General features: G+C 49.6%; 1 pseudogene; it reads left to right on the forward strand.

Moving 5' to 3' along the window:
• Positions 1-469: 469 nt before the first annotated feature.
• Positions 470-3,466, forward strand: LOC136317716 (probable E3 ubiquitin-protein ligase IRF2BPL; annotated as a pseudogene).
• The last annotated feature ends 8,930 nt before the right edge of the window (positions 3,467-12,396 follow it).

A 12,396-nucleotide genomic window follows, 5' to 3' on the forward strand; every position in this document is an offset into this window, starting at 1 on the left:
GTGGCCAAATTTCTTCTTTCTAGTCTGACTTACCAAGTATGACTGATTGACCAACTGATTTCTAAATTTTATTCCATAAAATGCTAGTTTTTCATGGAATAGTCATAGATACTAAAACAATTTTTCCCTTGTGGTCAGACAATTTGGAAATGTATTGGAATAAACAGATTTCACTACTATAAGACTTCCTGAGCTCTTTCATATGCTAAGAGCTGATTTGCAACATATGGTTGTTTAGACTGGGCACTGCATAATACTAGAGGTCATTATTCAGATGGCAAAGGTATTAGTCTAAGCCATACACAATTTATACCTGGCAGCACAAGCATATAGCATGCAGCTTTTTTCTACATATTTAACTATGGGACATTGTATATCTAGAATGTCTGTTAATATCTAATAGAACATATTTGGTTCTTTAAAGACTTTGTTCATACTCTTGTTTATTAAGATACATTTCAGAAACGTCATGTTCAAAGTAAGTTTATTCTTCCTTTTTCCCAAACAGATTGTGCATTCCTTTGCCTCTCCAAGGAAAGAGCATAGACTTTGATGCAATCTAAATCTGGACTCAATATCAGCTCTGCCACTTATTTTACCAGATCTTAAACTTGATGTTTTATGTAAAACGGAAATTGCACCATGCACACTACAGAGCAATTATGCAGATTAAAAGAGCAATCATTTATAAAGCCTTAATATATTTCCTGACACCTAGTGTATACAGCAAATATCTCTCTTCCTTGTAGTACACAAAAAAATATTTCTCTTACCCTTTTTCTGTGTTGTTCCCACTGCTTGAATTGCCTTTCTATGCTCAATCTGCTTTGCTTTTTAAAAAATTTTATTGATTGATTTTACAGATGTGGGGGAGGTGGCAAGAAGCTGTAACTCATAGTTGTTTTTTAACTTTAATTGTTTATTGATTGCTTGTCATATGTGGTTCAGCTGGAACAGCACAGCCGCTTTGGGTACCCACCACCACCGGTGAGCCTGGAAAGCTGCAGCCACGCCGTGCAGCTGACCAATGGTCTGGGGGGTCCAAACAACTTCCCCAAGCCAGCACCGGAGGAGGGACCCCCAAAGCTGAACCGCCAGAACCCCAACTCATCTTCAGCGGCGGCAGCATCGGTGGCGTCTCAGCACAGGACGCATGGAGGGCTGGTGATGGGACTGCCCAACCCCTGGGGGTGGTGGAGGCCCCCAGCTTACCGTGCACAGCAACCTGCTGCCGCAGACGCTGCTTAACGGCCCAGCCACCGCCGCCGTGCTGCCCCCATCGCTGGCCCACGGCCTGGGCAGCCGTGGACCCCTGATGCCCATACCCCCGGAGCTCCCGGGGCCCAGCTTGTCTCGGGGGTGCGACAGGCATATCTGCCGCATCTTTTTCTGTGTCGTCTTCAACCTCGTTGTTGGTTGCCGAGGTGAGCATGGGTGCTGGTGGCAAAAGGCCTGGCTTGGTTTTGAGCACCGACCAGGAGTGCAAATTGAAGGAAAAGCAGCATAATGCTGAGGCCTTGGCGGAACTGAGTGAGAGCCTGCGCAACCGTGTGGAGGAGTGGGCCAACAAGCCCAAGATGGTTTGTGACATGCTGCTCACGCTAGCTGGCTGTATGCCCTATGAGGTGCGCTTCAAGAAGGACCACTCGCTACTGGGTCGAGTTTTTACTTTCCATGCTGTCTCCAAGCCCGGCATGGACTACGAGTTGAAGCTGTTCATTGAGTACCCCACGGTCTCAGGCAACGTGTACTCCAGCGCATTTGGGGTGGCTAAGTAGATGTATCAGGACTGTATGAAGGACTTCGGTCCAGGTCTCTCCTCTGGCTTCAAGTATCTGGAGTATGAGAAAAAGCATGGCTCTGGGAACTGGCGCTTACTTGGAGACCTACTGCCTGAGGCCATGCGCTTCTTCAAGAAGGGTATGCCTGGCACAGACATGCTGCCCCAGCCCTACCTGGATGCCAGCTGCCCCAGGCTGCCCACAGCGCTGGTGAGTCTAAACCATGTGCCCAGCGCACCCTGGGGACCGAGGCCATACTGCTCACCACCCCCTTGGGCTGGGTGCAGCCACTAGCCTGCACAAGAGGAAGGCGTCCCCCAGGCTCCAGACTCCCGCTGAGGGTGCCCTGAAGCTGGGTGAGGAGCAGCAGAGGCAGCAGCGGAAGGAGCTGGAGCAAACATGGAAGAAAGAGATGCTGACCCTGGAGCCGGAGCAGCTGCTGGAGGAGGATTCAGAGGTTCGTGAGTTGCAGCTTGCCCTGGACATTGTGGAAAGCCAGCAGCAACGGGAGGACGGGGCTGAGACCGGAGCTGGGGCTGCAAGGTGTGTGGAGCAAAAGGCGGCGGCGGCCGGGGGTTTGATTCCAGCAGCAGGAGCTGCTGTTTTCAGTTCCTCTTTGGAGGATGAGGAGAATAGGGCAGAGGTTGCAATCTGTAGTCTCCATAAGATGAGAGCCAAACTGGAAGGAGCACCTACTACGGCCCTGGTAGGTCTGCGATTTTGGGACATAGGGCTGAATGCCATCATGCTCTCCGGAGCAGAGATGGAAATGCTGACTGCCATTGCCACATGCTCCTCTTTGGGACAGTGTAAGAACTGCCAGGTGGCAGGGATGAAGGGGGTGCCTGACACCCCATGTGCGTGGACTGATTTCCTGGACTATGACTGGAGTGGGCACTGACTCCTTTGTTGGATGGAATTTATGGATTTTGGACAATGTGAAATACCCTGATGGGGGTGGGGGTGGCTTTGCTGGAAGCACTCCCCTGCCCTGGGAAACTTTTCCCATGGCTAGAAAGAAGGCCGAGAACATTTTGCGCTTTGGGCTAAGTGCTCAGAGACGGGTGAAGTGTACCTTTGTGATTGTTGAAACTGTATGATTTGTGCTGTTATAATTTATGTAATGTGCCTAATTTCCTTATACAAGGATGATGGTGGTGTAGACTGTGGGAAGTAAAGTGAGCATAGGAATGGATTGTTGGGCAAATAAAATATATTATGCTCACTTTATTAAAAATGGCACTACCCACATGGAAGCCTGTTGCCCAAATAATATTAAAGTGTGTTAGAGGCGGGCTGTGGGCAGGCAGGATCCTTGTAACCTGGGGCTTGGTTTTAGGACTAAGCCTTTCCCACCCTTTTTGATGTGGGGTGGTGCAATCCCATCATGCCCCAGATCTGTCCTTTTGGGGGCTGTAGGCTGGCTGACTTTTACAGCCATTTGTGAGGAAACCAAGAGTTCTGTGAAAAAAGCTGCCTGGGACCTGCAAATCAAGCAGTGGGTGGTGAACCAGAGTGAGGCACTAACACTGACCATGTTGGCCGGGGGCTTTGTGGCACCAGGGCATGCAGCTGAGAGTCCGCTCCTGCCTCCTCCACACCTTGGATGTCTGGAATCAGCTTTGAGCCTTGAACCTCGGTGGAAGGGCCCATTCCCAGTGGTTCTCAGTACCCCACAGCTGTAAAGGTTGCTGGCTACACAACGTAGATTCCTCAAGCTCACATCAAGCCAGTTCCTGATCAAGCTGACACAGCTAGATGGAGCTGACACACAGCTGACACACAATCGGACTCCGAAAATCCACTCAAGGGCTCTTCAGGAACCCATTGACCAGGACATCGCCGCCCTTGAGAGCTCAATCTGAGTTCTCGAGACACTCTTGGGCTCCCTGGCAGAAGTTGCACTGCAGAACAGAAGGGGACTCGACCTGCTGTTCCTGCGCCAAGGAGGACTGTGTGCAGCTCTCCAAGAGCAATGTTGTTTCTTTGCCAACCATTCCGGAGTCATCCGCCAATCTCTGGACCTCCTCAGAGACCGCCTGGAGAAACACCGTTCAGACAGAGAAGCATATGGACTTTGGGTACCCAGGTTTGCCTGACCCTCATGGGCCACTACATTGCTCTCCTCCCTTGCAGGTCCCATTCTGGTGCTCCTTGCCATGCTCCTGATTGGCCCCTGTGTTCTACGCACGGTGGCTACCCTGGTCAAATGCCAGCTAGGGGCCGCCAACCTCCTAGTCCTTCGACCCCATGTTTCAGCCTACCTACCAGCCTCTCCCTTCAGTAGATACCGCTTCTTATCCTCCCATTCAGAGGGGGAATGAGGAGCCACTGTGCCACTTCAGTCACAGGTGTTGGAAAGTACTAAAAGCTGCAGAATTAATATTAATATTTTAAGAGGCTTAAAGAACATTTTATTAATTTGGGTTAAGGTGTGCAGAGAAATTGTGAGAATAGTCTCTGTACTGTGTGATTGGCACAAAACCAGGATGGCCCTTGGCATTGTATTGTAAATGCAAAGGGAAGGAAAATATGGATTCCCTGACATTCCACCATACCTGTGGGGAAAGGGGTAAATGGCTAGCCAGGTGCAGGAAGAGAAAAGCCAAAATAAACCTTTTCTTATAACAATGAGCCATTTGCAGGTATTTGTCCCCACGAAACTACCTCTCCTTTGTGAATGCATATGGTTAATGTGTGTGATTCTGGACAGAGATGGTGGATAAACATTAGAGAATATAGGAATGCCTTTTAATATGTAAAGAGACATCTTTCTACCATTGTGTTGACTTGTAAATTTTGTTTTCTCCAAAATGATGTATGGCTTGCAAATTGAACATGGTCCTATCATGTTAAAGGGCATATGACTATAACCAATAGTGGTAAAAGGCTCCTAATTACAATTTTTGCTTCTGTACTTCCCACTTGCAAAACTATAAAAACTAGGTAGAACAAAGGGTCAGCGCGCTCTCCCTCAGATTTCTGTCGGAGTTGCTGCCACTTGGCCAAGCTAGACAATAAAGCTTTGGTGTGTAATCGACGGACATTGTTCGCGTCTTCAATGTTTCGGGTCCCTCCGGATTAGGCTAAATAGGCTAAGCATACAGAGAGATTTTGTAAATATGATTTTTATACTTCTGTGTGATTCACACCAGCTCAGGATGGCTGATGATAGCATTGTATTGTATATGGGGAGGTTTGTACTGAGTTTTGAATGAAGGGAGGAAGGAGACTTGGACCCCTCCTTTCCCCACACCTGTGAAGAAGAAGGTAAACAGCTAGCCAGGTGCTGGAGAGGGAAAAAAGAATTAAGTGGCCTTTTCCTTTCCCCTTTCTTTCTCCCTAATGGGCAATTTACAAACGTTTATCCTCTAACATCGTGTAAGCCCTTCCCATCCTGAAAACATGTGATTCATGTGTATACCCAGGCGTCCCCAAACTAGGGCCCGCGGGGCTGCAATGTGGCCCCCTGAGGCAATTTATCCAGCCCCCACTGCACTTCTGGAAGGGGCACCTCTTTCATTGGTGGTCAGTGAGAGGACCACTGTATTTGGCAGCCCTCCAATGGCCTGAGGGACAGTGAACTGGCCCCCTGTGTAAAAAGTTTGGAGACCCCTGTATCTAGACAAAGAGATGGCAGATGGAAACTAAAAGATGTGGGGATGTCTTTTAATATGTAAAACAACATTTTTTGCTATTGTGTTACCTTATAAGTTTTAATATGTAATAATGTTTTTTATAAATCCTAGAGACGAATGTTAATGATTATATCACGCTACCCTCCTCCTTTTCCTGCCAACTTGTATGTGATCAAGTGTATATAATTAGCCTCAGAGCTATATTGGACACTGCATGATTTGGGTCAGCTATACCCTGTGTTTGTCATATGCAGCCAGGTTATTAATAAATGTCCTCCTGTTAAGTCTAATCTGGAGGGACTTGAAACATTGAAAACATGAACAAAATTTGTTGATTACACACCAAAGCTTTATTGTCTAGCTTGGCCAAGTGGCGGCAACTTCGACAGAAATTTGAGGGAGAGCATGCCGGCCCATTGTTTTACTTAGTTTTTATAGTTTTGTAAGCGGGAAGAATAGAAGCAAAAATTGCAATTAGGTGCCCTTTACCACTATTGGTTATAGTCATATGCCCTTTAACATGATAGGACCGTGTTCAATTTGCAAGCCATACATCAATTTGGGGAAAACAAAATTTACAAGTCAACACAATGATAGAAAGATGTCTCTTTACATATTAAGAGACATTCCTATATTTTCTAATATTTATCTGCCATCTCTTTGTCCAGAGTCACACACTTTAACCATATGCATTCATATGGGAGAGGTAGTTTCCGTGGGGACAAATGCCCACAAATGGCTCATTACTATAAGAAAAGGTTTATTTTGGCTTTTTTCTTCCTGCACCTGGCTAGCCATTCACCCCTTTCCCCACAGGTGTGGTGGAATGTCAGGGAATCCATGTTTTCCTTCCCTTTGCATTTACAATACAATGCCAAGGGCTATCCTGGTTTTATGCCAATCATACAGTACAGAGATTATTCACAAAATTTCTCTGCACACCTTAACCCAAATTAATAAAATGTTCTTTAAGCCTCTTAAAATATTAATATTGATTCTGTAACTTTTGGTACTTTACAACACCTGCGGGTTAGGTGGCACAGTGGCTCCTCAGGGCTCCTCATTCCCCCTCTGAATGGGAGGATAAGATGCGGTATCTACTGAGGGGAGAGGCTGGTAGGTAGGCTGAAACGTAGGTCAAAGGACCAGGAGGTTGGCGGCCCCTAGCTGGCATTTGACCAGGGTGGTCCACAGAGAGTTGTTTAGAGAGTTGTTGCCCCTTTGTAAAAATGCTAAGAGTAAAGGAATTGCATCCGTTCTTATAGTCAGAGTTGGTGGCTCCCTGACAGATTATTATGCCATTGGGTTGATGAATTATGGCGGAGGAGGGGGTAGTCTCAATTGTGGTGCATTTGGGCGTATAACAGTAATACTGCTTGGGTCCTCCACAGGCTAGCTTGTGGAAGGGGGACCCATACCCAGGGCAAATGAAAAAGGAGTGGTGCTGTAGCCTCTTCTGCCCACAAGTGTTAGGTGTACAGCTCCAGCCAACAGCACAGTCAACAAATTGGAACTTCCCGCTGACTCTGCCCCCTTCTAGAGAACAAAAGTCAAAAACAAAAGTGGACCAGTTGGCCATCGCAGGAGCCACCTTGGTGATGGAGCTCACGACCCGGTTAGTATTCATATTTACTAGTTCCCATACTCGTCTGACGGGGAGATGAGGGCTCCCTGTTGTTGTTGCTACCAGCAGGGCTAGGACCCAGATGTGGTAGGTGCAACATGAGTAAATATGACCTTGAGTGGATTTTTGGAATTTGGTTGAGTCCTCCATCTAGCTGTGTCAGCTTGATCAGGAATTGGCTTGATGTGAGCTCGATGAATCCATGCTGCATGGTCAGCAACCTTTACAGCCGTGGGGGTACTGAGGACCACTGGGAATGGGCCCTTCCACCGAGGCTCAAAGCTCGAAGCTACAATATATACCTGCGGATGAGGACAAGATCCCCAGGATTACAAGGGCTCGGGGAGGCGGCCCCTAGAGGGCGAGCTTGCCTCACCTTATCATGGATTTCCTGTAGGGCTTCTTCAAAGGCCTTCAAGTGAGAAATAAGTTGTGATTTAGTGAGTGCTGGAGTTAGCTCTAGGCCTATATGAGGGACAATTGGGGGGTCCCTGCCAAAGAGGATTTGGTAAGAAGAAACCCATGTGTCCCCGGGGTGCACTGAGCCCTCAGGAGGGCATAAGGAAGCACTTCCACCCAACTTAAGCCAGTCTCCAGATGAATTTTTGTGACCATTTTCTTTATGGTCTTATTATACCTTTTTACCTGTCCTGAACCCTGAAGCCTATATGCACAGTGTAATTTCCAATTTATTGCTAACACCTTAGCAAGGACTTTTGATATTTCAGCCGTGAAGATCGGGCCATTGTTGGACCCCAGGAAAAAGGGAAGGCCAAATCTGGGGATTATTTCCTGTAGCAGTGCCTTTGCTACTGTGGACGTAGTCTCTCTCTGAGTTGGGTAGGCTTCTGGCCATTCTGTAAAAGTGTCTAAAGCACTAGTAGGTAGCGGTACCCGTATTTGCCAGGCTTCATCTCAGTAAAGTCCACTTCCAAATGTTCCCCTGGGGTAGTTCCCCGATACCTGATTCCAGACATCCTAGGGCCTCTGCCAGCATTGACCTGTAGGCAGGCCTGGCATGAGCAAGCAACTTGTTCGGCCAGTCTGCATACATGTGGAATCTTGGGAGTTTTTCCACCATCCGCTTGAGAAAGTCCAACCCTCTCGTTGGTATGTCACTTGTTCTTCTTTGGAGTAAGCTGGCTTTTCCTGGATGGTGGGTTCTACAGTGAGGGGGAGAATTCGAGCGGCGACCTCCCTGGCAGCGGTGTCTGCATGCCTGTTACCACGAGCTTGAGGGGAGTCCGCTTTTTTTTTTTTTGTATTTTTCTGAAGCTGGAAACGGGGAGAGACAGTCCGACAGACTCCTGCATGCGCCCGACCGGGATCCACCCAGCACGCCCACCAGGGGCGACGCTCTGCCCACCAGGGGGCGATGCTCTGCCCCTCTGGGGCGTCGCTCTGCCGCGACCAGAGCCACTCTAGCGCCTGGGGCAGAGGCCAAGGAGCCATCCCCAGCGCCCAGGCCATCTTTGCTCCAATGGAGCCTTGGCTGTGGGAGGGGAAGAGAGAGACAGAGAGGAAGGGGGGGTGGAGAAGCAAATGGGCGCTTCTCCTATGTGCCCTGACCGGGAATCGAACCCGGGTCCCCTGCACGCCAAGCCGACGCTCTACTGCTGAGCCAACCGGCCAGGGCGAGGGGAGTCCACTTTTTGATGTCCGGGGCAATGGATGATTGCCACTCGCTTCGGGAACCAGAGGGCTTCTAACAGGCTGAGGATTTCCTCTTTATTCTTGATTTCTTTTTCTGCTGAGGTGAGAAGCCCTCTGTTCTGGTAAATTTGTCCATGGATATGGGCTGTGGTGAAGGCATATCGGCTGTCTGTGTAGATGTTGGCTACCTCGCCTCGTGATAGTTCTAAGGCCTTGGTCAGGGCAATTAATTCTGCCTTCTGGGCTGAGGTACTCTGGGGTAGGGCTGAACTCCAGAGGATTGTCCCATCTCCTGAGACGACAGATGCTCCTGCCAGTCGACAGCCCTCCTGGACAAAGCTGCTGCCATCCATATAAATGTCCTTTTCCCCAGGGATAGCTTCATCCTTAAGGTCTTCTCTGGTTCCCTGTGTCCCATTCAGTACCTCTATGCAGTCATGTTCTGGTCGGTTCCCTGTTCCTTCTGGCAGCAACGTAGCCGGATTCAGTCCTCCTACAGTCTCAAAGGTGATCCGGGGCATTTCTAGGAGCAAACCCTGATAATGAATGAGACGGGAATTCGAGAGCCATTTTCCTGACACCTGGGTGAGAATTGGTGCCAGCGAATGGGAAGTGATGATTGTGAGGCTCTGCCCTAAGGTTAACTTGTCCACTTCTTGTGCCAGGGCTGTCACCACTGCTAGATGCCGCAAGCAGGTTAGCTAGCCTCTTGCGACGGGGTCGAGCATTTTTGAGAGGTAGCCTATGGGATGCTCCCAGGGTCCTAGCTTTTGGGTAAGCATGAAAACAGCAGACCCTTTTTTTTCATTCACACAGAGATCGAAAGGCTTTTCTAAATCAAGCAGCAACAAAGCCGGGGGGCTAACCAGAGCCGTTTTCAGATCCTTAAAAGCCCGGGCACATCCCGAGGTCCACCGGAGAGGCCCATCCCCTTTTGTGGCTTTGTACAGGGGTTTTGCTATGTGGGCAAAACCAAGAATCCAGATTCTGCAGTATCCCACTGTGCCCAGGAATTCCTGAAGTTGTCGTTTGCTCGTAGGGACCTGGAGGGCCTGGATGACTCAAGTCCTTGACTCAGCTAATGCCCACGTCTTTTGGCTGATTACGCATCCTAGATATCAGACAGTTTTCTGGAAAATCTGGGCTTTTTTCCAAGAGACCCTATATCCCAGGTCCTGTAGGGCCTACAGTAGCCCCTCTGTAGCCACCGTGCATTCCTCTAGGCTTGGTGCTATCAGCAGGTCATCCACATACTGGAGGACAATTGCTTCAGGGTGTGCCACCCGGACCGGGACCAAGTCTCTCGCCAGTGCATCTCCAAACAAGGTCAGAGAATTCTTGAACCCTTCAGGCAATCGGGCCCATGTTAATTGACTGGAGTCACCCGTGTCAGAATCTGCCCACTCAAAGGTGAACAGGACCTGGCTCTGCAGAGCCAGGGATATGGTGAAGAAAGCATCCTTTACATCTAGGACTGAGAACCACGCTAAATTGGGTGACAATTGTCCCAGGAGGGTGTATGGGTTTGGTACCACGGGGTGGATGGTTTCTGTCCAGGCGTTTACTTCCCTAAGATCCTGGATCGGCCTGTAGTCATTTGTGTCCCCTTTATATACTGGCAGCAGCAGAATGTTCCAGGGGGATTGGCATTCAGTTAGAATCCCTGCCTCTTTTAGTCAGCGGATATGGATGGCTATTCCCTGCCTGGTCTTGGGCCTAATCGGGTTTTGGCATACTCGCACCGGTACCACCTGGGCTTTTAGAGCCATAATGACGAGCGGGTGAGGCTCACTAGTCCAGGCAGGTTATCCTTCGCCCACACTTTGGGGAATTGAGTTCTTTACTGTCTGTCCACCCGAGGCCCCGTTATGGATTCATTCAGGCGGTGCTCCTCCACCAGCGGCAGGGTGAATGCAATTGTCTCCAGTTTGTTGAAAGCGATGGCACCTGCACCCCCTTGGAACATGATGGAGGCACTCACTTTCTGCAGTAGGTCTCGTCCCATCAGGGGGTAGGGGCAGTTGGGCATTACTATGAACGAATGAGTGACTAACCCTCATCCTAGGTCCACCATCCGGGCCGTGGTCCAGGGATATCTTTCGGCTTTCCCTGTAGCCCCTTGCACGGATATTGTGTTCTTGGAGAGGGGCCCCAGGGGTTCTTTCAGGACAGCCCCAGAGTATTCCACCCCACGTGTCCACAAGTAAGGATATGGGTTTTCCCCCTACTTGGACTGTGACCATGGGCTCAAGGGGGATTTGCAGAATTGGCCCCAGCCCCATCAGTCCTCTTCCTCAAACAGAAGGGCTTTGGGTTTTTGTCCCTGGCTGCCCATTCCTTTTCCTTTCAACTTGGGGCAATCCTGCTTGAAGTGGCCATGCTCGTGGCAGTAGGCACATTGATCCTTTCCTAGGGGCTCTCGGTGGCTATGCGGTTTCCTGTGGCTACACTGCTTTCCATTACCTTGCTTTGTTACAATCCCTTGTTCTTGTAGGGCCATCACTAGGGATTGGCTTGTCTCTTTCGTCGCTTTTATTGCTTCAGTGTCCTTATTGTTATACACTCGAGTGGCTATGCTTACTAATTTTTCCCTAGTTTCCCCATCAAATCCCTCTAATTTCTGTAACTTTTTTCTAATGTCTGCGGCCAACTGGGTAACAAATGCTAGGTTAACCTCATGCCTATTGGGTTTCGCATTGAGATCGATGGGAGTCCAGATGCGGTATGCCTCTAGTAGCTGCTCTAAGAATGCGGCAGGGGATTCCTGTGGTTCCTGCATTACTTCACTTACTTTGGTCAAATTTGTGGGTTTGCGAGCTGCCGCCAGCATCCCGACCAGGAGATACCGGCGGTAAGCTGTGAGCACATCCCTACCACCTCCATCGTTAGGGTCCCAGTTAGGTCTCTCAGTGCGGAATGCCACTTCTAGGGCTGCCCGCCCACCGGGGTATCTGGGCCTTCCTGGCCTGCCAGGAAAGCGCGTCTTGCTTCGGCATGGACACTCTCCCACTGCTCCGTTGTGAACAGGACCTGCAACAACTGCTGGCAATTGTCCCAGGTTGGTCTATGTGTGTGAAAAATAGACTCAAGAAGAGCAGTTAATGCTTGGTATTTCTCGTCAAAAGAAGGGTTTTGGTGCTTCCAGTTGTACAGGTCAGAAACGGTGAAAGGCACATACACGAAAGCACCCCCGGGGACCTCTCTGAAGGGCAGGAGGGTGGATTCCTGTCTCCCGGCAGGGCTTACTTCACTATCCCTGTTCTCCCCTTGGTAAGGGGTGCCCTGCCTAGTGTGCATGGGGGAAAGGAGGGGCTCAGGACGAGGCTCCCTGTTCTCCTCAGTTGGAGATTCCCTCTCTGGCTCATCTGGGGATTTGGGGTTTCTTCCTGTGGTGGAGGCTCCCGATATGGAGGGGGCTGCAAAAGGGGCTCATGTTCTGGTGCACTAGGCAGGACTGTTGCCTCGGTTCTTCTCAGGGCCTGGCTACTCTAGTTACTAACACCCTGCTATTTACTTTCAGGGAGCATTTCTGCATCCACAGAGGGGGTTGCTCACAGAGAGCTACCCAAACGTCAATGTAGGGGAATTGGTCTGGATGCCCGGGCCTACCTGTTATTACTGACCATGCCCTCTGGGCCAGGACTGAGTTGAACAACCCTTCAGTGGGCCAGCTTACCCCAAATGTGGGCCATTCATATTC

The sequence above is a fragment of the Saccopteryx bilineata genome, chromosome X (assembly GCF_036850765.1).
Source record: "Saccopteryx bilineata isolate mSacBil1 chromosome X, mSacBil1_pri_phased_curated, whole genome shotgun sequence".
In the NCBI taxonomy this organism is placed as follows: domain Eukaryota; kingdom Metazoa; phylum Chordata; class Mammalia; order Chiroptera; family Emballonuridae; genus Saccopteryx; species Saccopteryx bilineata.